Genomic DNA, 24,297 nt, shown 5'->3' with positions numbered 1-24,297 from the left:
CTTAATGAAAGTGTTAATGCTATTAAGATTAGTTAGCCTCATTCCAAGTCCATGAACGTTTCTAACAAACATTTTCCTAAGTCTGTCAAACCCGAGGGAATTAATCGTAATGTTTGTCTTAGGTGTGGCAACCCCACTCACACCAAGAAAAGTAGATGCTCTGCCATTACCGTCACATGCAGTTACTGCAAGAGAGTAGGGCATTTCACCAAGGTTTGTCTAAAAAGGAAAAACTCAAAGAAATCTGTTGTGGGTGTGGTTGACTCTGACTCTGAAAGTGATTCAGAGGTTGTTTCTGTTATTCGCGAAGAGAGGAATTTAGGGCCAGATGTTGGTAGGCTTTTACTGGTCGGTAACAGCTGAAATCGTCCGTTACCGACCGGTAAAAGTCTTTTCCTATGTAGGAGGCTTTTTTACTGATTCGGTAAATAACGAATCGGTATTTACCGAGTCGGTATTTACCGAATCATCATTTACCGATTCAGTATTTACCGAATCAGTAAATGAGATGTAGGAAGCACTGTAAACAGTGCTTCTGGGCTTTAAGAATGTGTTATTTACCACCAACTATTAGTTGATGGTAAATAAGGAATTCCTATGTAAATGCATAAATGTGCATTTACACCTGTGCCATATGACAGACATACATGCCCTTAGGGCATGTATGTATGCCACATGTGCACACCAGCACTAATCAGGGTGCAACAGGGTGTCAAAGTGACACCCTGCCACCCTTGACTTTTTCCCAATTTTACCGAATTGGTAATTACCGATTCGGTAATTGACATTCATTCCTATGGGCCTCCAGGCCCATAGGAATGAATGGCAAATACCGAATCGGTAATTACCGATTCGGTAAATACAGAATCTTAACGATTCAGTATTTTTTACTGATTAATTACCTACATAGGATTTACCGATTCTAAAATACAGAATCGGTAAAATTCGGTATTTTAGAATCTGTAAAACCTATTTACCTACATCTAGCCCTAAGTTTCACATAATGCAAACGAACATATCAGTTCTTCTTCTGATGCTGTTGAAGGTGATACTTTTTCTTGTATAGACCCTATTTTAGACATTGGTGTTGGAGACAAAGTTCTTCCCCTACTGCAAGAGAGTAGGGCATTTTACCAAGGTTTGTCTAAAAAGGAAAAACTCAAAGAAATCTGTTGTGTGTGTGGTTGACTCTGACGCTGAAAGTGATTCAGAGGTTGTTTCTATTATTCGCGAAGAGAGGGATTTAGTTTCACATAATGCAAACGAACATATCAGTTCTTCTTCTGATGCAGTTGAAGGTGATACTTCTTCTTGTATAGACTCTATTTTAGACATTGGTGTTGGAGACAAAGTTCTTCCCATACTGGTAGACTCAGGTGCTCATATTACAAGGATTGTGAAGAAATTGTTTGTGGAAACATGGGGAGATTCAATTGAGTTTTCCCCTCCAGATCGATCACCTGTGCCTTACGAAGGATGCAAGATTTATCTTCTTGGATTTTTCAAAGATGAACTGTTTTTCAAAGGGAGGCGCATGAAGGGTAAAATTTATGTTGCAGTCAAAGGCCTAAACATTCTTGGGTAGCTGCACCAGGGCTTATTTGGTATGATATTGAAGCCTGGCACTCTTGAACAAGTGTTAGTTGTGGAGTGCCATGATGACACAAAACAAAAGTGGATAACCAAATTTCCTTCTGTGTTTGGGGATCACCTAGGTAAGATAAGTGGTTTCAAACACAATATTGTAGTCAAGCATGGAGCTGCACCGATGAAACACAAACTTTAGTGTTAGATCTGTCTTGGAGAAAGAGCTCAAACAGTTGTGTGCTAAAGGAGTCATCGAGCCAGCCGAGTCCTCCTTGCAGCTTTCTCCTTTGGTTGTGGCCCGCAAGAAGAATGGTCAGCTCAGGGTCTGTGTTGACTTGAGATACCTTAACAAGGAGATATGGATCGATTCTCATCCCATACCAAAAATATCTGATTTGTTTGCCGCCACCAAGGTAGCTAGAAGGTTTTTCAAAATTGATCTTGCCAGTGAATATCATCAGGTGGCGCTCCACCCTGAATCGAGATACCTCACTGCTTTTGTGTCTCCTTTAGGTACTTTTCAGTACCGTTGCATGCCTTTCGGTCTAACCTCTGCGGCTTCCGTCTTCCAAAGAGTCATGAGTTACATTACAGTGTCAGTTCGATGTAAAGCGTATTGCTGGCAGGAACATTTTCAGAGCAGGCTTTCTTTCTAGGTTTGATGATGACATTAAAGTCTAATGATCTTGTTGACGAAGATTGTGAAGATTGTTTTGTAGCCACTCTTGATAACCCTGAACTCAAAGTAGGGTCAAAAGAGGAATGGAGATCTGCCTTCCTAGCTGATTCCATTTTTCATGATGTTTGTGAATTAGTTATGAATGGTTGGCCACGCGAAAAGGTTCTCTCTACATTATTACTACCCTTTTCAAGATTGAAAGTGAGTTATCCTTAGAGGATGGTTTATTGATGAACGGAGAGAAACTGCTTCCTCCTTCTTCTTCCAGGCTGAACATTTTGAAAAGGGCTCACGAAGGTCATTTATGTGCCACACACACAAAATGTCGTATTCGGGATGCCTTTCTGGTGGCAGTCCATGGATACTGATGTAGAGGACATGGTTCTACAGTCTCCATGTATTAAACATGTTAAGAGCTCACTTTATCATACCCAGAGTAATGGTCTGGTAGAGAGAATGAATTGTGTTGTTGGTGATTGTGTCAAATGGGCCAGAGTAGGACATCACGATGTTGTGCGTGCTCTTAATTAAATGATTTGGTTTTATAGAACCACGCCGCATTCTTCAACTAAAGTTGCACCTTTCGTTCTCATGAGAGGTAGGAAAGCCAATATTCCGTTTAGACCTGGGTGGATGACAAAATTGGTGAAATCTGACAACAGTATTGATAAACTCATTGTTCTTGTCAAGGAAAATGTGTCGGACACAGTGTAAAACAGAAAAATTGGTTTGAAAGGTGTCAAGTTGTCTTATCTTAACGTTGGTGACTCTGTCAAAATTAAGTCGCCCATTTATGCCAAGAAAGGGGAAAGCAAATTTGGGAAGCCTCTATGTAGTAATGTTGTAGTGTTTATGATGTTATCTTTAGAATCTCTGTGTTTCCTAGGGTTGGAATGTATTAGTACAGTTGGTTCTGTTTGCTGACCCTGGTGAGCTGTTCGCTACTGGCTCCACGACCATTTTGTCCAATTAAATACTTATGTGTATTTATCTCAATTTCTGCCTCAATTACTACACAGGAGTAGTAGAAAAAAGTACAGTACCGTACACGAGACGACTGCCTAACAAGAAACCATAATAATGATGATTAGCAATGCTAAAGTAAAATAAAACAAAATGGTGGTGGGGATAGCCTAGTACAACAAGTTACAAACTGTAGTTGACTCGAGTCACTAGACACAAGCATAACCTTTAGTGCTATAAGGAGGGGGATAATAAATCCAATTGATGCCGGCAATTAATTATGATGGATTATGTTCCTTTGGAAAAAAAATGTACTAGCAAATATACTGAGCATGGGTGGGCATTGGCAAGCAGAAGAAGATCCTCACCCTGCCTTGATTGACATTGAATTAGTGTTGCTTTCACCACATACGCCCCAGAAAGTGTGTGATCAATTATTGGTGTAAATTTAATTTAGTCACAGCTCAAAATAAATCACACAGCCCGGGGCAAGAGTTTTAGGGTTTGATGAATGGTTGGGAAGGGGCATTTGAGGGAAAGGTTTGAAAAAGACAAACACTATACATGGACAACAACAATTGAACACACATGACATTGGCAGATGACCATCATATATCTGTTAATGGAGAAAAAGTAAATGCATGCATGATGATGATTTGATGGTTAATGATGATAAGTAGTACTTACTAACTGCACTAGTAGACAGTACAGGCTAGCAGTATATTATTAATTATTGATATGCTATTTGCCTTGCCTGTCTGCCCTCAAAGAGACCCAAAATACATACATTTTATGTTCTGTTGTACCGGGCTTCCTTTTAAGGCTAGCAAAGAACATTAAGACATATCTGTAGGGATCAATTATAAGCAAAGAGCAAACATAACAACAACAAACACAAAGTCATAATGATTGGAGAGAAAAAATAAATCAAATTATTTAAAAAATAATGAATAATACTAAAGTTACTGTATGTTACCCTGGTCAAATTGGGGGGTTGCATCTCGGCATTCCTCTTGGTCCTCCCTTTCATGGCGCTGCGTCCGTCAATCTTGGGTGCGACTCCCTGCCTGGCGGATGCCGATTGGTAGGTGGATGTGAGTTATTTTTTCTCTGTTTAGCACAGGGTAAAGACCGGCTTGTAAATGTAGATAGAAAAACAAAAGGATATTGAAAAATCAAGGAGAAGAAAAACCATGAATTAAGGAGGAGTGCAAACACTTTCAGAGACGGCATGGCTAAATCATGTCTACTCTATTGTATGTTTCTAGCATTAACCTACAACAGCGCCAACCCAACCTCGACTTAGCTTCGATTTTGACTGAGCCAGACAGTCACAGAGCACACATATACAGCAACAAGGCATTTTCCAAAGTAAGTAACTAAATCAATGCACGGCTGTCAGTCATACCACTACTACACTTGTGACTACTCAACCACACCACTACTATACAGACATGTAGGTCTGCTGTGGTTGTTGTTGACTTGTTTATCTTTTATGCCACTTCGTGATTTGAAACGCCCTGAGTTATTCCATCAATCATCTCCAATCCAACTGACTGACTGCGAAGATACTATGTGGTCATCATCATGGTGTTGTCCAACTCAGTCTGTAGTGTACTGAGTGAGTCCAGAGTCCATATTCAAAAATGCAATGGATCGGCCTGCAATAGAAGTACAATTTTGTTATTAAACAACAAGAAGGGACCTGGACCTGTTCCAGACTGTCAACTACCCATGATAATGACACTTTCTGAGTGGCTGCCTTTTGATGATGTCTCCTTTGCCAATTGTCTTAAGAGCATTAAATCTGGATCGCCCTGTGACCCCCTTCCGGCAAACATTTTTAAACAACTTGACTTAAACTCTCGCCGTGTACTGATGAAACTCCTAAACACCTCATTGAGAGAATCGGGTGTTCCACAGAGGTGGAAACATTCAATGGTAGTTCCCCTGCTGAAAAAAGCAGGCGTGGATACTTCAAATCTATCCAATTATAGGCCTATTTCACTGCTGCCTATCTTCTCCAAAATTTTAGAGAGGCACATCAACTCTCAATTATCTCATTTAGTGGAGAGCTTGGGCTACCTCCATCCATCTCAATCTGGTTTCAGGGCCCACTACTCCACAGAAACCACTCTTTTGGGAGTTACCGAGAATTTGAGACACAGTGTCGATCGCGGGGAAACATCGGCGCTTATCCTGTTGGATTTAAGCGCAGCTTTCGATACTGTGTCTCATTCCATTCTTCTCTCATCCCTTCAATCCTTGGGAGTTGGGGGTTCGGCCCTTACTTGGATAGCTTCCTTTCTGAGAGGGCACACCTTCCAGGTTTTCTCGGCTAAAGCATCATCTAAAATCTGTGCATCGGCGTACAGCGTGCCCCAGGGGTCTATCCTTAGTCCATTACTCTTCAACATCTATATTAGACCCCTGGCCACTATTGTGGAAGGAGCTGGCTTAACGTTATTCTTGTACGCCGATGACACACAAATTATTTTCACTCTATCCGTAGGAGATGGCAGAAATGTCTCGGCTCTTAAATTAGGGCTGACTCAGGTGGCTGATTGGATGAAGGCAAACTTCCTGAGGCTGAACGGTGATAAGACCGAGATCGTAATCCTGGGTAAAGACAAAGATCTCTGGGGCCCACAACATTGGCCCGAGAGCATGGGTCCTACTCCCAAGCCCGTGGCTCAGGTTCGCAACCTCGGTTTCTTAATCGATGAGAAACTTACGATGCGACAATAGGCTGTCAAAGTGGCTGCCATTTGTTTTGCCACCCTCAAATGGCTCCAAAAAATCCTGTGGATGCTTCCGACCACCACCCAAAGGACAGTGGTCCAGGCTTTGATAACATCACGCCTGGACTACGGGAATGTCCTGTACCTTGGTGCTGATTTGACTACGTTGAGAAAACTACAGGTGGCCCAAAACGCGGCCGCACGGCTGCTACGCAATGTTCCCCGGAAATCATTGGCACTCCCTGCCCATCGCGATTTGCATTGGCTAGAAATTAAAAATAGAATCAAGTTTAAGGCTCTATGTTATATTTTTAAGATTAAACAGGGCTCTGCCCCCAAATACTTACAAAGTCTTATTCATGCCTATACTCCTAGCCGTACCCTTAGATCTGCAGGTAAGAGAGACTTTGTCGTTCCTAGATTTAGGTTGGTGAAGATGGGCGGCCGCTCCTTTTCGCATCTGGACACTAAAACGTGGAATGCCTTACCTGTGAGACTGAAGTTGGAAACTGACTTTGTTAAGTTCCGCAAGGGATTAAAAACTTGGCTTTTTCAGCAATAGGTTCTTTCAGTATCACTGTTTCTCCGAACAGCCGTCCCTCTTTTAAGTCTTGTAGTTTTTCCTCTCCAGTCTTTCCCTTGGCGCCGGGAAACCCATTGCGGGTAGCTGTGCGCCTTATAAGTTTAAATAAATAAATAAAAAGGGAAAGATTGACTTGAGTCACTTTTAATGTGTAGATTAAATACTAGTACACTTCGACTTCATGCAAAACAAACAACAACAACACAAACACCAATCACTCAGAGTCAGTGTCCAATGCATGCCATCATTACCTGTTCCTTCTCATCTTAAGTTAAGGGGCAGTCCCTCTGAGCTCGGAAAGGATAATAGATATAGACATCATGTTCCACTTCTTTTGGAGGGACTCGACGAGGCAACATTTCTTGTGCTATTCTCCATCTAATGTATGTCTTGAGGGAAATGGATTTAGAGCGAGCCAGGAGGCTGGAGCAAGGACTCAGAGGAGTGGACCTAAAGGCACAGAGCTGCAACTCCAATATGGCAATAAAAAGAGAAGACAGTGGTGATGGATTTGTTGTGATTTGAACGAGAAAGACAGAGACACAATCAAATAATTAAAGTAAATAAGGAAGAAAGAAAGTAACAAGTTGAAAGCCTAGTTGTCAGGGAAGTAGAGCTTGTCCTCAAACTCTGATGATTTAACAAGAAGTAGGTCATCTAATACACTACTTCGGTCACCTAAGTCACTGTCCTCATCTTCCTACTGTGATTCATGTATTTTCTAACCCTGTAGTATAAAGTGCTGATTCATTTTGATCATGGTTAGCCTCTCCACATTTTTGGGTGATAGACTGGTCCCTTTCACTGTTACAATGGCACCAGCAGCACTGAAAACATGATCAGAAGAGACACTTGCGATAGGGCAAGTCAGATAGTTTATCACCAACATGCTGAGGACTGACCATTGGCGCCTTTTCCCATACCAATACACCAATGGGTTTTGATCAATGTAGACCTCTGTTGGGTCATCCAGATAGTCCTGGACCATCCCCGCAATGCTCAGGGGTGCTCCAATTTACTGGGCCTCTTTTGCCTTTGCATCAGCACTGACCATAACAAGCCCTTGTTGTAGATACCAATCATGTGCCGATTTTACTGGGGCTAATACTCCTGTTCTTGCTTGAGAGTGTTGGTGACTGCTATGAGCCAAACGCACTGCCCACAGGCTCTGAAGCTGAACTTGATGCCGGATGCCCTGCAGTACTTGTTGCCGGCTGGAGTAGGGGGCCTCTACTTACCAGCCGCTCTTTTTCAAAGTCACTGGCTAACTCAGCTATCCAAGTTTTGTACTTGGTAACATCCACTTCTGAAAAAGGAATTAATGTCTTAGTGTTCAGTACTGATTTGTACCGTGGATCCTGAATTGTGGCAGACATGTAATGTTTGTCTGACAATATATTAGTTTGCACCCTTGTATTTTCAGCTAAGCGAAGGGCTAAGCTATCCACCAACTCATATGCTTCTTTTTTTCCTCCACACCGGCGTACGTATCAGACACTGTCTTCAGCTGTTGCTCTAGCATGTGCAACAATGGGATAGCTTGGCCCATAGTACAGTCTTCCTTGCTGACTTCACGTGTGAAGAGCTTGAAAGGAAGTAGCGCCTCTGTCAGGCATTTAACTAGGCCACATTGGTCCATCTCAACGGTCATGCCTTTCACAGTAGCATCCCCTAGTCTTTGCATCACATTGTCATTGATTGGTCTGTTCTGCTCAAACAGACAATCTAGCATGTAATTAGTTGAGTTCCAACCTGTTGGCACCTCCTGGATAAGTGCTTTGACTGGAACTTTATGCTCACATTGAATGATCCTCAGCTGCTTCCAGGCTTCAAAATAATGGCTGAAATGTGTGCATATTCTTCTGCAGGTGATCAGTAGGTTGCTGACTCTGTATTCTTTGTTCAGAATGTCTTGAACAATGATGTTAATTCAGTGCGCTAAATACAGGACCATGAAATAGCCACCATCGTCCATGGCCTTAACTATATTACTGCCATTGTCCATGGCAACAAAACCAATGCAAAGCCCTCTTTGGTGCCCTCATTCAAAGACCTCGCTGTTAAACTCTTCCAAAATGTTAGCAGCAGTATGAGATTTCTCCATAGCGAACATGGCTACAGTTGCATGTTTACGAGTGGCATTAACAATCTCAGCAGTGTTAATAAAACTTGCTGCAGATATCTTTTCTCTAACCCCCATAAAAGATATCCAGTGTGCAGTGATGCACATGTAATCAGTGGCTTGGCAACTGCTCCACATATCTGTTGTCAGGTTGATATTGTGAACAGCACTCTTCTGCTGCAAAGCTTGTCCAAGCAATTCCAGCATGTTGTGCTGTAGTGCTGGAACATTAACTCTGGTGAAATAGGACCGGCTGGGAACCTTCCATTTTGGGCAGATGGCTGTCACAAATTCCAGAAAAACTACCCCTTCCACAATAGAAAAAGGGAGAAGGTCCAGCGCTAACATTTTAGCAAGCTTCGCATTGTACAATCGTGCCATTGGGTGGTTGCATTTGACTGCCCCTGCGCCCTAAGCATAATGAGAATGGTAGGCTGGAGTTTTTTCCCTTTCTGGTTCCGCTGATACAGGTGACTTCGTGAACCTAGATGCTGTTAGGCTCAACGCTGAACTTTTTTTCATTGCTGTACTCTTTTGCCTTGGTGTCTGGGCCTGACTCTTACTACGGTGCCACTGAGATGTTGCTGAGGCTGATGACGATGTGGGCGGTAGTGGTTCCACTGCACTGCTGGGGACAGGGCTAGTTTGTTCGCCTTCCACCGCGATCATATCTTCTTCTTCGACTTCTTCATCCCCGCCAACAGCAATGGGTGCATCTCTTTGGCCGCTAAGGAGCGCCTCCCACTGGATCAAGTGGTGTTTTTTCAGATGGGTTGTTTGGCCTCCGGTACCATAGTTTGTACCAAGCTTACCCCGACTAACACCTTGTTGACAAATTGAGCATATAGCAATGCTCTCCTCCTTACTGCTAACCGAAAAGAAGTCCCAAACTGGGGAGGTGAACTTTCTTGCACTGCTGAATGTGCCACTTGCAATGCCAGGTGAACTGGAGGGTGTGCCTGGAATTTGACACTGAGCAGTACCACTACCTACTGAGGTGGTTGAGCTGGATGTAGGTCCCTGCCGGGCCTTTGTAAATGCAAATATGGAAGTTGGAGGTTGTGTTGGTGTTACCTGTGTTGGTGGTATCCATACCAGATCCCTCACTGCAATTTGGGATGGGGTAATGTCGGTCTACATCTCCACTGGGGCAGGAGTGATGTTCATGATGACTGGCTCGTCATCATCCTCCTCTTTTACATCTACCTCCATTATTCTAAGGCTTTCTGGAACCTTCCTTTTCCCTAGCCTTGTCTCGTGGCGTGTCTCCCTCTCAGACTGAGCTGGTGCCTTCCATGTGGCATCAAGATCATCCGAAGGGGCTTGAAGAAGAAGTTGATGGACTAACCCTCATTTTCCTTGCTGGGGATCTGGAAGACAATGGATCTTCTAAAAGAGTGGTTTGCTCTTCTTCTTCCTCTTTAGGAAGCTTGATTTCCTGCACTGCCCCTACTTTGGGAGGAACAACTTCTATTGTGGGCGGTGGTTGTGGCTGTTGTTGCGGCTCTTGTTGCCCACTTATCTGCTGAGTTTCCTCGTGCGTTGATTGGGTACTACTTTGCGATAACGATAAGTCAATTTCAATATCATTGCTCGTTGGTGTTTTCGTGATTAGGGCTGGCTGCCTCTGTGACACTCATGGGCTTGGGCCTAGGTTGGTGGGGTGGGCCCACTGATGGGGAGGTGCTGCTCCCAGCTTGCTCCCTGGACACCACCGCTGCAGGCTTCATTTTTGGTTTCCCATAAAACATCCTGGGCAGCATACCAGTCTTGGTAAGTGCCATTTCTTCCTTCTTCTGTTCCTTCTTCTCATTGGCAACTTTCTTGGTACTGGAGGACCTGGTGCCTTTCTTTGGGACTATCTTCTTCAGATGTCAGCAGGAGGCAGTTGCACAAGTTCTAGGGATGTCTGTGGTCACACGTCATGTGACGTCGTGCACAGCAGGACTTTTGTCTGGCAGTACAATTAGTCTTTTGTGCACCTAGCAGCAAAGAAGCCAGAAGAACATCAGTGAAATGTTGCATTTTTTGGTGTGGTTCAATCACTAGTACAAACAAACAAATATAATTTCTAACTTATTCTGTGGTGATCACACTTGTTAATGTTATATTTTTAAACGTTATTAACTCAGTTATTAAAAAATATAACAACAGTGTAGCCATTTGTGAGACTTTTATGGTGTACTGTGTACACTCAGGAAGGATAGGAAAGAAGAAGAACAAAAACAAAAATACAAATGTAATGGAAGTAGAACCTGTTTGGCATTAAATTTGTGCACCATGTCATTCAGGGAGCTGCAGCTGGTAAAGGGGATGTAAGCAGTAAGCCAAGAGGAATAAATTAAAGACATGCAGGCCTATATGACGAAAGCAGCTCACTACTAAACTATCACCACAAAATGGCCACCAGCCTCATGGTCCCTCATAGTCACAACAAGCAGGAGACCTGGAAAAGAATGAACTCAAGCAGGCCTATAATATGGCCAGACAAAGGAGGCATGCTTGCTAAGCAACACAGCTTTAATGCAAAAACAAAAATCCACAGGGTTAAAAAAGGTTGTAAAGTTACACAACACAAGTACAACCACACCACACACACATCCAACAAAGGCATTTATTTAACACACATCAAATAATGAGAAATACCCCCAAAAAACACATTTTGCAATTCAATCCAATGCTATCCATGCCCTAAATGGTGTTAAAATTCAACAGACTCCACAGAAACGGTTGTTTCATGCACCGATGAGTAGCTCTGGGCCTACTGGCTGAAAGGCCTATTGGCAAACTAGGCCACAAGCTTGCAGGCCTATGGCAAAAGCACACTGGCTGGCTCTACAAAATGGCCAACAGCCACATGGCTAGGCCATCACAACAACAAGAAAGGGACGACAGACAATGCAGGCCTATGGCAAAAGCACACTGCCTGGCTTCACAAAATGGCCACCAGCCACAACAACAAGCAAAAGCCAAGAGGAACAAAGGAAAGACATGCAGCCCTACATGGCAAAAGCAGCACACTACTAAACTACCACCACAAAATGGCCACCAGCCACATGGTCACTCACAGTCACAACAAGCAGAAGGCCTGGAAAACAATGAACTCAAGCAGGCCTACTACATGGCCAGACAAAGGAGGCATGCTAATCCAACACAGCTTTAATGCAAAATCGCAAAAACAAAAAATCCAAAGGGCTAAAAAAGGTTTGCAAGTTACACAACAACCACAAAACACACACACACATCCAACAAAGGCATTTATTTAACACACATCAAATAATGAGAAATACCCCCAAAAGAACATTTTGCAATTCAATCCAATGCCATCCATAACTAAATGATGTTTAAATTCAACAGACACCACAGAAACAGTTGTTTCATGCACACATGAGTAGCTCTGGGCCTACTGACTGAAAGGCCTATTGACAGACTACTGGGCTACTGAATTAAATAAATGTTGCAAATTGATTGCAAGAGTTGGAGAAAACGTAGTGAACTTTGCAACATGTTTCCTTTATTAAAAAAAAATTGTGGAAAAAATACATACAAAGTGAAACAACTAGGCCCCTACTGAAACTACAGGCGACCCACAACAATACATTTAAAAAACAATGAAAAGTACAAAAAACTGTAGGTGCATTGCCCCATCAAACAAACAACACCAATTCTCCAACTTACTTATAAAATCTCAAATCGCCAAATCCTCAAATCCAATGATATATGATGCAGCAGGCACAAAGAGTGATGCTTCCAGCTCCATATCCAAATGAAAAGTAAACCGGACATGGACAAAGGACTAGGAGGAGCCTGCCGGACAGGAACAGGAAGTTGGAGACTCTGGGGCGCTTTTTTAAAAAAAGGACTCCTTGTACAAAAAAGTACGGCCAAATGTCAATCTGAGGAGTTTTTTTCATCCAAATCATTATTTTCGAGAAGGTTTTATGCTGCTCGAGAGATATGCTTCTCCAGATGGCAAATTGTGCGTGTTCAGCATCACGATCTTCACCGAACTTCTGCCGGATGTCCGATGGCGCGTTCGAATGACGTGTTTGCGATTGCACACACTCACGGGACCGTGCGTCCGGCTACCAAATCTCATGGCGCACGCGAATGGATAGTAAATCTCTTCGCCGAACACAGGGATCCTGGTAAGTCACCACCGCGTGCGCGAAAACGCATTTTGAAAGCGCGAACAAGAAAAAACTCCGCTCCGCTGCGGAGCATGGAGTTTACGGTAACTCCGTGTTCTACTCGGTACGTGGAGTTGCAAACAATACTCAAACTCCGCGAGTGGAGCGGATTTTAATGCCCAGGGTTAGAAAGGATACAGTTTAACATTCCTCATCACTGTCTCACGATAAGCTGAGTTCAGTTATAGGATGGCTGAAAAATGTAACTTTTCAGCTTCTTCATGAAGCATGTGCCTTTGGTTCAGCCCTCAATCATGGAATCACTGCATTACGCCATCGAGGGCACTGGACCCCATAGGCCTGCCCTCCATCTTTCAGTGATAAGAAGACTCTTTGGGTTCTCTGGTGGACAGTATGGTAAACGCTTATGTGGAACATACTAAGAGTCAAGAATTTATTAGTAAACATGACCCTTTAGCGACTATGTTTTGTCCATTTTACATAGCTCTTGAATTGGATTCACACATCCAAAGGGTGCCAATTTGACCCTTCAAAGGAGGGGTTAATGTGAACCCCCTTTTCTTTGTTCAAGGAAATTCTAGCAGCGTGTTTGAACCTTTACAACCTAATAATTAGTTTTTTGGGAGGACAGTCTACATAATGTTGAAATAATCTAGGTGCACCAGAACTAGGACTCTTGTCAGCTTGACAAATATCTTCATTTGGAGAGGTGGGAGAATTTGTCATATTAGTTTGAGCTGCAAAATGCCATATTTTCACTGAGCAGTGAAAGAGAACACATGGTCAATGCGCTCCCTAGTTCCTCCTTTTCTCAGTGATACAGATGCGTGGACTAAGGTTGCAGGTCAAGTGAATCAAAGTTGGACTGGTGGTGTTCCTCCTAGTCATACAATCTTAGTCTTGCCTCTATTTATGCACAGGAAGCTCTTTTTCATGCAGAAGAATGCATAATTTTGTCATGTTGTGACAGTGTCGTGGTTTGAAAATCCATTTTCAGTAAGAAATACATTTTCAGGTCATTCACAATCCTTTGTATATTTGACTCACATTGCATTAAAAGAGAAGCCAAAGGGCATATGTATATATTTTGGGGGGGAAAGCAAGATAAGGAGAACCTTAAGGAACCCAATGTGGTAGGATCTAGTGGAATAAATCAAATGCTCCTATTATGACATGCTTGATTCGGTTGGCTAACAAGCATCTAATCCATTCCAAGAAGGCTCTAGACAATCCCACATATTCCTCAAGCATAATAAAAGGAACTGTGTGAACTTTGGTGTCATAAGATGCTGAAAGACTGAAGAGGATGAGAGCTGAATTCTCATTTTCATCCACAAAAACAACTATTTTCTCTCTAAAGTGGATCGAGGATGATTCTGGATCCTTAAAGGCCTGAAGTCTGATTGATAGTGCAGGATGATATACTTCAGTACAACCTGACCTTACAGTTGTCCCATTGCCTCTCTTTCCAAAATCTTGTTAAGGAAGTGGAGATTAAATACAGCATGATAGTTAACAATCTCACTTTGGTCACTGACAATGTCCTGCAGGGAAGTTGATTAGCATGCCTCAGGGATTTTGGGATATTTCAGCCTAAAAGAAGCCATTGATCATGGATGCCAAGCAAAGGAATTACTTCAATTCAGCAGATGAATATGTTAAAAGGGCATACAGGAAGCCTACGTTTTGTGTGCAAGGTATGTTTGTTCCTCCTGGGTCATTGCTATGGATGTTGAGGATACAGAATGAAGCAGTGGTGCAATCACAGGGGAATGCAAGAAAAGCTGATAAATTGCAGGAGATTGAATACTGGATTTTCAAGTTTTTGTAGTGGAAGTTCTCACAGTACACCTGCAGTACCCCAGTGCTGTTATTAATAGTGTTTGGAATGATCGTCGCCTGGTAGATATGAATAATCTCACTTGCTGAATTATGTGCTTGGATGGGTATGATTTTTTGTTATTCGATAGCGTCTCCTAGTAGAGTTGAATTATCTCATTTGTTGAATTATGTGCTTGGACAGGTAGCACTTTTAGTTATTTGATAGAATTTAGACAGCTCTTGCATTGTTTCATCTGACTTTGTCATTGATTTGTTTTGTTGGCATTAGAAGCTGCAGCTGGTTTGATTAATTTCAGTCACAATTTTATTGAACCACTTAGTTATATAATTCGGCCTGGTTTCACGGTTTCCTGATCATGGGAATACAAGCTTGTCAAAGGTGGTTTATTTGATTACCTTCTTTTGGTCGACCCATTCTGAGGAGAGAACTGCATGGAACAAATGAGGATAAGCAAGTTTTCCTGATTTTGCTCTTAAGAATAATTGCTTCGTTCTCTAAGTAGAGCGCAATGCCTTGGCTTTTGGACTTGAATCTCTGGATGCAGTACATTTTTTCAAGGCTAGTGGAGATATACACTTGCTGGCCCTAAACTATATGTGGGTACAGATCATTTCAGAAAGTCTGCATGCACTGTGCAGATTCTCTCTTGAAACTGGACAGTGCAGAAGGGATGGAAACCAAAGAAGATAAGTATTCAGTAGTCACGTTTTTGTAGGATATTGCACATGTTATTTCCCAACTACTCTCAGGGGAGTGAAGTAGGCCTTGTGCCCCCAGGAAGTTGCTGCTGCTTCTTATGAATTCTAGGAATAAACTGTAACAGGGCATTATGCTGTTAACCCGAAATGGAGTTCTGTAGGTGTTCCTGAAACTTAAAATCATGGGCTGGGTTCCATAGATCTTCTCCTGTACGTTTGGACTCTTCAGAGACCAACAAAGAAGGTAAGAAAAAGTTAGCAGCTCTCCCATTCTCACCATTTGGCCATTAAGGTGAAGGCTAACTACAGGAATGTGAAAATGCAATAGACAAACATCTGGAGCTCTGCATGCTACATCTTCCAGCGTTGTCCCTCTCAAGATTGTTGACCTTAGCAAACCATCAGAATGCAATTTTTTAGCTGGATTGAACTGCTAACATTTACTGGATTATCTGCGAGTTAATCAGAGATGTCCTGATCTAAAGAACCCTATAGACTAATTTGATTTGTGGATTTTTATTTTTGCCTACGCTGCTTTTGTTTTTGGCTGTAACTTCAGAACTCTACTTTCAGTTGTCAAAAATTATCTTTCATTTTCACATATTAAATATAGCTCTTTTATGTCATTTGATGTGGAGATTGCCCATCCTTTATTTCTTAACTCTATTCGTTTTTCTCAGAGAAAAGACAAGCTGCTTGTGCAATTTAAGTAAGGACAAATTTGACACTCCGCACCGAAATCTGTTTCCCTAGTAGGAGTGTGTTTTTTTTCTTTTTAGGGAGCTAAACTCACCTAAAGCTAACATCAGGACAGCAGGATCACTGGCTCATATCTTAACAAATAGGTTTCCTGTAAATGTACCCCATAAGCGTTAATCAAAGGTTTCCATAATGCCACGCTTAATTCGGCTTAAGGATCACCATAAGTGGTTTGATCAACATTTGAGTGGAATATTGTGAACATTCTTGCTACCTATATGTCATAATGTTTACACATCGTATTTAAAACAACTAGGTATGTAATTTGCATTTTTTTTTAGTTCTACAGCTATGTTATTAATACATGTTTTTATTGCCAAACAATAATCACTCTCGCTCACAGGCAACATGTTTGCTGCTCACAACTTACCATTTTTCGCTAGACATTCATATTTTTAGGAAGGCAGTTTAACACTCTAACTGAAATATTATTTCTTGGCAATAGCATTTTCATACTTAACAGAAAAAGTGCAAAATTCTCAGAGTTCCGGTGGCAAACTATCAAGGCAATATAGAGTCCCAGGGCGGTTCTAAACTTGAGAATAAATAATTGACACCATTTATATTGAAGATGTTATTTTTCACAGTGTGAGCTGCAGTCCACCAGCATGTAATTAAGTAGAGCAATTATCAGCTAATGAGCACGCTGGGGGCAATAAATTTCACTCTTAAATGAAGTAAATAAAAGGGCATGCTTAAACCCAGGATTAGGCGCGAGGAAGCAATACAGTAGCAAACTCACGGTTGTTGGGAACCGGAGGATTTATTGTAAAGTTCACCTGAATGTCACTTCCGGCGCTGTCAAACCGGGTCCTGTCTTGCATCGAGGCGTTCATATTAAATTATGTTTTTCAATATCTAATGTGTAAATAAGCATTACATTTCCTCCATTCAAAGCAGGGTTGAGTGGAAGAAAGAAAAGATTCAATAAACTCGAAAAAGATCATGGATTTTTTTAAATTTCAAAAATATGCACGAGTCCCTCCGCCGGCTGCTGAATGCTCACAACCCTTTCTTCCTCCATGCTGCCCTTTTCTTAGTACCTTGACCCTCTGCCTCCAAGCTCTGGTGAAAAATGCCAATTCCCCTCCCCGTACTGTACAGTGCTACCTTGCATCGTTGCTAAATTCGAGCTTTATAGATCCATATAGATACGATTACAAAGCCCATTGGTGCATTCTTGCACACCATTGTATTTTTGCCGTGTGATATGAGCATTGGTTGACGGAACAATCACCATCCGAAAGGTTAGAACACAACTGCACATCATAACATGGCACATTGACTTGTGGGTAATGGCCCCTACTGCCCACCACCTCTGAAGTTGTGCTTAGACAGCGTTGTCACAGTGTGCTTACATCATTCCAGGTTGTAACCTAATAGTACACAATATATTAGGCAATGCTGTACATAGGGCCCGATTACGATGGTGGTTTTCCCGCATCCTCCGGGCCGGCGGTGGCTTCCGCCGGCCCGGAGGATGCGGGAAAACCGCAGCGGACTGAAAAAGACCCCCCGCCAGATTAGGATGGCTGGGGGATCGTTTTTCAGTCCGCAGCTTACCCGCCGCGGTCGCCTCCCGTCCGCGGCGGAAAAGCACTAACATGGCTGGCGGTGTCTATCAGACACCGCCACTCATATTAGGATGTCTGGAGGAACATGCCTTTACACGGCGGCATTTCCGCCGTGCAAAGGCATACGGATTTTTGTTTGGGGGCCCGTTGCGGGCCCCCAGGGGTGAAGGGGGTGGGGGGTGCACATGGGGGGTACCTATGGTACCCCCCTGCATTTGCCTGCGCAAAGCGGCAGGCACCGCGCGGTGCCTGCCGCTTTGTGCATGCAAATGCACAACTTACATTTTTATCATTGCGGCGGGTGCTGCTTCAAGCAGCACCCGCCGCAATAATAAAAATATAGGATGTGACCGCCAGGGTGGCGGTCACATCCTAATTTGCACGGAGGGACCGCCGCTGCCCCTGCGGACGGTCCCTCCTACTCTATGGTGGCGGACGGACTCAGGTCCGTCCGCCATCATAATCGGCCCCTAAGAGATCTTACGCGGCATGGCAGGGATCTCTGTGCTGTTAAGTGATCTGGGGCTGTGGTGGCTCCCTTGACAACACTTAGGTTTGCCGAGAGAACGCCATGGTTAAAGTGCCCAATCAGAAAAAAAACTTGCAAAGCAGGAATTAATTTTCTCATGACAAAAAAAATATGCGCAAAAAGAAAGTTCTTGTGGTATAAGGCCATTCTATATTTCACTGCCCAAGTGGCGACTGGCATGGCTCGTGGGTGATGGGGTGGGCATGGGGTGATTGTGCAGGAGGGGGATTGAGGGGGGATTGCGCTTGGTGCAATAATAAAATAAAAAAATTAACTTACCTTGCCGCCAGCCGGGTCCCGCGTCTCTGCTCCTGATCTCCTCTTACACATTGAGGAACAGGAAGAATGCTCCACTGACCAATCACAACGCTGCAATGTAGCGTTGTGATTTGTAAGCACCCAGGCTCCCCTGACCAATCACAACACTGCAGAGCAGAGCAGTGTTTTGACTGGTTTTGAGCATCTTTGAACGACGTTCAAAAAGGGAGTGGGGGCCTGGGCATTTTCTCCACACAGACTATAATTCAGCTTGCTGGAGAATGGGGAAAGTGCGTATGTCTGGTTTGGGCGGCCCAAGAGAGCCAACCAAACAGTCATTGCGCACTTAGGAGTGGGCAAACCACTCCTCCCCTGCCCCAAGAGCAGAGCAGCCCTGCCCACCCGCATGCCTGCAAAACAGCAGGAAGCAACATAAAATGATAATAGCACAAAGTTATTATTATTTTATGTTTCTGCTTCCCACTGGCGACGTTCCTCCACCATAGCAGCGGACCACTGCCCTGCCCTTGTCTGCCATTCCTCGAATGGCGAACTCAGGCTTGGAAAATAAAGTATATTATTATATATAATATTTCAGCATTGTACTGAGATGTAATTGTTGTCTCAATTACCTAATATATAGGTTGGTGGTTTACAAATAGTTGTTCAGTTTTATATGTCATTGGCATGTAAGCCTGCGCTACAAAATAGTACGGCTGGCAGTTTACTCTGTTGTAAGGTATTGTTGCAGAATCCCTGCAGTCTGCATTGATTTTTCCTCCTAAACAATTCGTCTTGCGCGTGGACAATTAAAAAAAGGGTAATTCCATGCCAGGTGACCTTTCAGAACGTGCACCTGGCAATTCTTTTAAGGAAGCTTTTCTCATCAACATTATACTTACAGTCTAATTATTTCTCTCATGTGTTAATTACCTCCTTCCTTCAACTTCTGGGGAAGAGAAAGCGACCATTCTATTTCTGCCAGATGGCTGTGTTTAAGTTAACTCTTTCCAGTACCTCCTGCCCTCCCCGTTGCTCATCTTCTCCAGCCTTGTCTGTGCTGTTGTCAGTATTGCAATTATTTTCACTGCCTTGGTGCAATCACAATCTTGCATTGTGATCGATGGGCTCAAGGTTTTTATATATCTGGTATGATAGCAGAATACGTCTAGTAGTTAATATCAGTGACCTGGGACTATTGAGCCACAAGGTCCTCTCATCCCCAGTGTCTCAGGTGAGATCTTGCCTGTTTTCGAGTTCGATGTGATATCAAATTTCTCAGCATAGAATTTACTGACTGAATGTCGGCTACAACGCTATATAGAGGAGGCAATTTAGCAGGAGGGCTGTTTCCTGTATTTAGTTTTACCTTAGTCACTAAGGCCCAGTTCACAAAGGTAAACTTAGGCCGGAAGTCTAAGTTCATACCTGAAGACCAAGTTTAGATGCCTGTAGCCTAAGTTTACCATTCGGAATTGGCCCCTTGAACTTTCAGGTCTAAACTTAGACTTTGGCGGTAAGTTTACCTTTGTTTATCGGGCCGTGTCAGTATGCTCTATGGCATTAGGAAGTTGGCAAACTATACCATACTCTTAGACTGTTAGACCCTCATTTTGAGTGGACACTGTAATTCTGAACAGGCAGGCAACAGCAGTTACAAGCTCTAATAGAATTATGAGAAACGTGGAAACACTGTGGATCTCTTTACTTTCACCAAGGGTAAGCCACCGAAATACCTGGATGAAACTCTGGGGTAAAAGGAGAAGCTAATGGGGGCATCACATCTGAAATCACCCAGTAGTTCGGATATCCCCCAATAATCCCTTATTCCTCGGGAGAACCTCGATGTTTTGCCAGTAATTTCTGTTACCTCTGTTCCACAGAGTTACTGTGACCTCCGGTACGATAACTCCAGCTGGATGGACTTCATGTGTCTAACTATGGGACTTTACAATGAGGCTCTGATAGTCTACTACACATTGCAATGCCATAACAAAAAAGGAAAAGAAAAAAAAGATTTCAGACCCCTTCCTCTCTTTTATCCCTCCTTCCTCCACCTCCCCTTTACTCACACCAAACCCCTTCTTACGGCTATAAACTCCCCAAAAAATAATAATAATTCTAGACCCTTTCCTCTACCCTCCCAATCTAAATAACTGACTAACATATTCACCATTTAAATTACTGTCATATTTCACTATACTAATTCACCACTATTCCTTTATGGGTTCCGTAGTAGCGTGCTACACGCTGAAAAAGCGCTTCAACACATCATCAGGGGTAGCAAGCGCTATATAAATGCAAGCCTTTTTCTCTATTCTATCCCTCCACTAACCTTCTCAATCCAAATAACTGACCAACGTATTCACCACTCAAATTGCCTTCCAATTTCACTATACTAATTCACCACTAATCCTTTATGGGTTCCGGAGTAGCGTGCTACTCACCAAAAAAGGGCTTCACCACCTAATCAAAGGTAGCAAGCGATACAGAAACAGCTGCAACCCGTGCAGGTAAAGGCGGTGGGGCCGGGTGGGGGAGGGGATTTTGACAGACGACGACAAGTGAGAATTAATTATTTATTTAATTTCCCCTCATGGTCCTCTCACAAATCCCCCCCAACATGGTCTACCATCCCACGCTCTTACCTACACGGGCCGAGGCTGTATATAAATGCAGGCCTTTTTCTCTATTCTATCCCTTCACTGTATGCGTGTATTTGACTGCATCTCTGAGAAACTCGTTGTGTTTGCATCTGGGGGAATGGTGGTGTGTGTTTGCCTGTGAGTAGGAGTGTTTCCATGTGTGTCTATTTTGCCAAAAGTGTGCAGTAGTTGTGTCTGTATTTGAGTGACTGAGGGTGTGTTCTGGTATCTGCCTTTGAGTCTGAGTTTGTGTGTCTGGCTAGATGTAAATGTGTATGTGTGCATGCGTGCAGGCGTGTGTGTGCTTGTGAGAGAGACCAGACATGCACTTAAGTCTAAATATAATTGTAAATGTTGGTGTATGTTAAGATGTATCACTATATGTGAACTTTTTGCCCTGTCATGCACAACTGTACACAGTGCCTCATTTATATACATCTTCGTCTGGTCATTTATAGTTATGAACCTGCAAATGGGATCGGCTTGTGTCTATCTGTGTCTCATCGTTTTAGAGTGAAAATGTTTTGTGCGTGTGTGGTTGTGTATATTTCGTTCTCAAGTGGTACAAAAGGGGGTGGTAATGGACGGAGCATCTGAATCAATCAAACACTCACACCCAGTCAAAAGATCTGGGTTTAATCCATCACCGTTCTTTAGCCCACTCTGCACCCCCAGTTCAGACATGGCTATATGCAAATCAGTCTAACCCTGTGCCTCATGGGAACAGTCCAGCCCGAACTACCAAGCCATGTCTTCCCTGGACCGTAAACAAGCTTCCGAGGACCGGTTTCTGGCATTCCAGCCGTCTTCAGCCTGGCTTGCTTGAATCCAGTGGCAAAGTGAGCAAGGGACTCACGTCTGAGTATACTCTGCCACACTTATGGTGGCCAAAAGTGGTATAAAAGGGGGTGGTGATGGACGGAGCATCTGAATCAATCAAACACTCACACCCAGTCAAAAGATCTGGGTTTAATCCATCACCGTTCTTTAGCCCAATCTGCCACCCCAGTTCAGACATGGCTATATGCAAATCAGTCTAACCCTGTGCCTCATGGGAACAGTCCAGCCCGAACTACCATGCCATGTCTTCCCTGGACCGGAAACAAGCTTCCGAGGACCGGTTTCTGGCATTCCAGCCGTCTTCAGCCTGGCTTGCTTGAATCCAGTGGCAAAGTGAGCAAGGGAGTCACGTCTGAGCATACCCTGCCACACTTATCGTGGCCAAAAGTGGTACAAAAGGGGGTGGTGATGGACGGAGCATCTGAATCAATCAAACACTCACACCCAGTCAAAAGATCTGGGTTTAATCCATCACTGTTCTTTAGCCCACTCTGCCACCCCAGTTCAGACATGGCTATATGCAAATCAGTCTAACCCTGTGCCTCATGGGAACAGTCCAGCCCGAACTACCAAGCCATGTCTTCCCTGGACCGGAAACAAGCTTGCGAGGACCGGTTTCTGGCATTCCAGCCGTCTTCAGCCTGGCTTGCTTGAATCCAGTGGCAAAGTGAGCAAGGGACTCACGTCTGAGCATACCCTGCCACACTTATGGTGGCCAAAAGTGGTACAAAAGGGGGTGGTGATGGGCGGAGCATCTGAATCAATCAAACACTCACACCCAGTCAAAAGATCTGGGTTTAATCCATCACCGTTCTTTAGCCCACTCTGCCACCCCAGTTCAGATAAGGCTATATGCAAATCAGTCTAACCCTGTGCCTCATGGGAACAATCCAGCCCGAACTACCAAGCCATGTCTTCCCTGGACCAGAAACAAGCTTCCGAGGACCGGTTTCTGGCATTCCAGCCGTCTTCAGCCTCGCTTGCTTGAATCCAGTGGCAAAGTGAGCAAGGGACTCACGTCTGAGCATACCCTGCCACACTTATGGAGGCCAAAAGTGGTACAAAAAGGGGTGGTGATGGACTGAGCATCTGAATCAATCAAACACTCACACCCAGTCAAAAGATCTGGGTTTAATCCATCACCGTTCTTTAGCCCACTCTGTCACCCCAGTTCAGACATGGCTATAGGCAAATCTGTCTAACCCTGTGCCTCATGGGAACAGTCCAGCCCGAACTACCAAGCCATGTCTTCCCTGGACCGGAAACAAGCTTCCGAGGACCGGTTTCTGGCATTCCAGCCGTCTTCAGCCTGGCTTGCTTGAATCCAGTGGCAAAGTGAGCAAGGGACTCACGTCTGAGCATACCCTGCCACACTTATGGTGGCCAAAAGTGGTACAAAAGGGGGTGGTGATGGACGGAGCATCTGAATCAATCAAACACTCACACCCAGTCAAAAGATCTGGGTTTAATCCATCACCGTTCTTTAGCCCACTCTGCCACCCCAGTTCAGACATGGCTATATGCAAATCAGTCTAACCCTGTGCCTCATGGGAACAGTCCAGCCTGAACTACCAAGCCATGTCTTCCCTGGACCGGAAACAAGCTTCCGAGGACCAGTTTCTGGCATTCCCGCCGTCTTCAGCCTGGCTTGCTTGAATCCAGTGACAAAGTGAGCAAGGGACTCACGTCTGGGCATACCCTGCCACACTTATGGTGGCCAAAAGTGGTACAAAAGGGGGTGGTGATGGACGGAGCATCTGAATCAATCAAACACTCACACCCAGTCAAAAGATCTGGGTTTAATCCATCACCGTTCTTTAGCCCACTCTGCCACCCCAGTTCAGACATGGCTATATGCAAATCAGTCTAGCTGAAGCTGGTTTCCGGTCCAGGGAAGACATGGCTTGGCAGTTCAGGCTGGACTGTTCCCATGAGGCACAGGGTCAGACTGATTTGCATATAGCCATGTCTGAACTGGGGTGGCAGAGTGGGCTAAAGAACGGTGATGGATTAAACCCAGATCTTTTGACTGGGTGTGATTGCTTGATTGATTCAGATGCTCCGTCCATCACCACCCCCTTTTGTACCGCTTTTGGCCGCCATAAGTGTGGCAGGGTATGCTCAGCCACGAGTCCCTTGCTCACTTTGCCACTGGATTCAAGCAAGCCGGGCTGAAGACGGCTGGAAGGCCAGAAACCGGTCCTCGGAAGCTTCTTTCCGGTCCAGGGAAGACATGGCTTGGCAGTTCAGGCTGGACTGTTCCCATTAGGCACAGGGTCAGACTGATTTGCATATAGACATGTCTGAACTCGGGTGGCAGAGTGG

This window comes from Lissotriton helveticus, chromosome 3_1, assembly GCF_964261635.1.
Source record: "Lissotriton helveticus chromosome 3_1, aLisHel1.1, whole genome shotgun sequence".
NCBI lineage: Eukaryota > Metazoa > Chordata > Amphibia > Caudata > Salamandridae > Lissotriton > Lissotriton helveticus.
Note: the sequence above shows the minus strand (reverse complement) of the source record.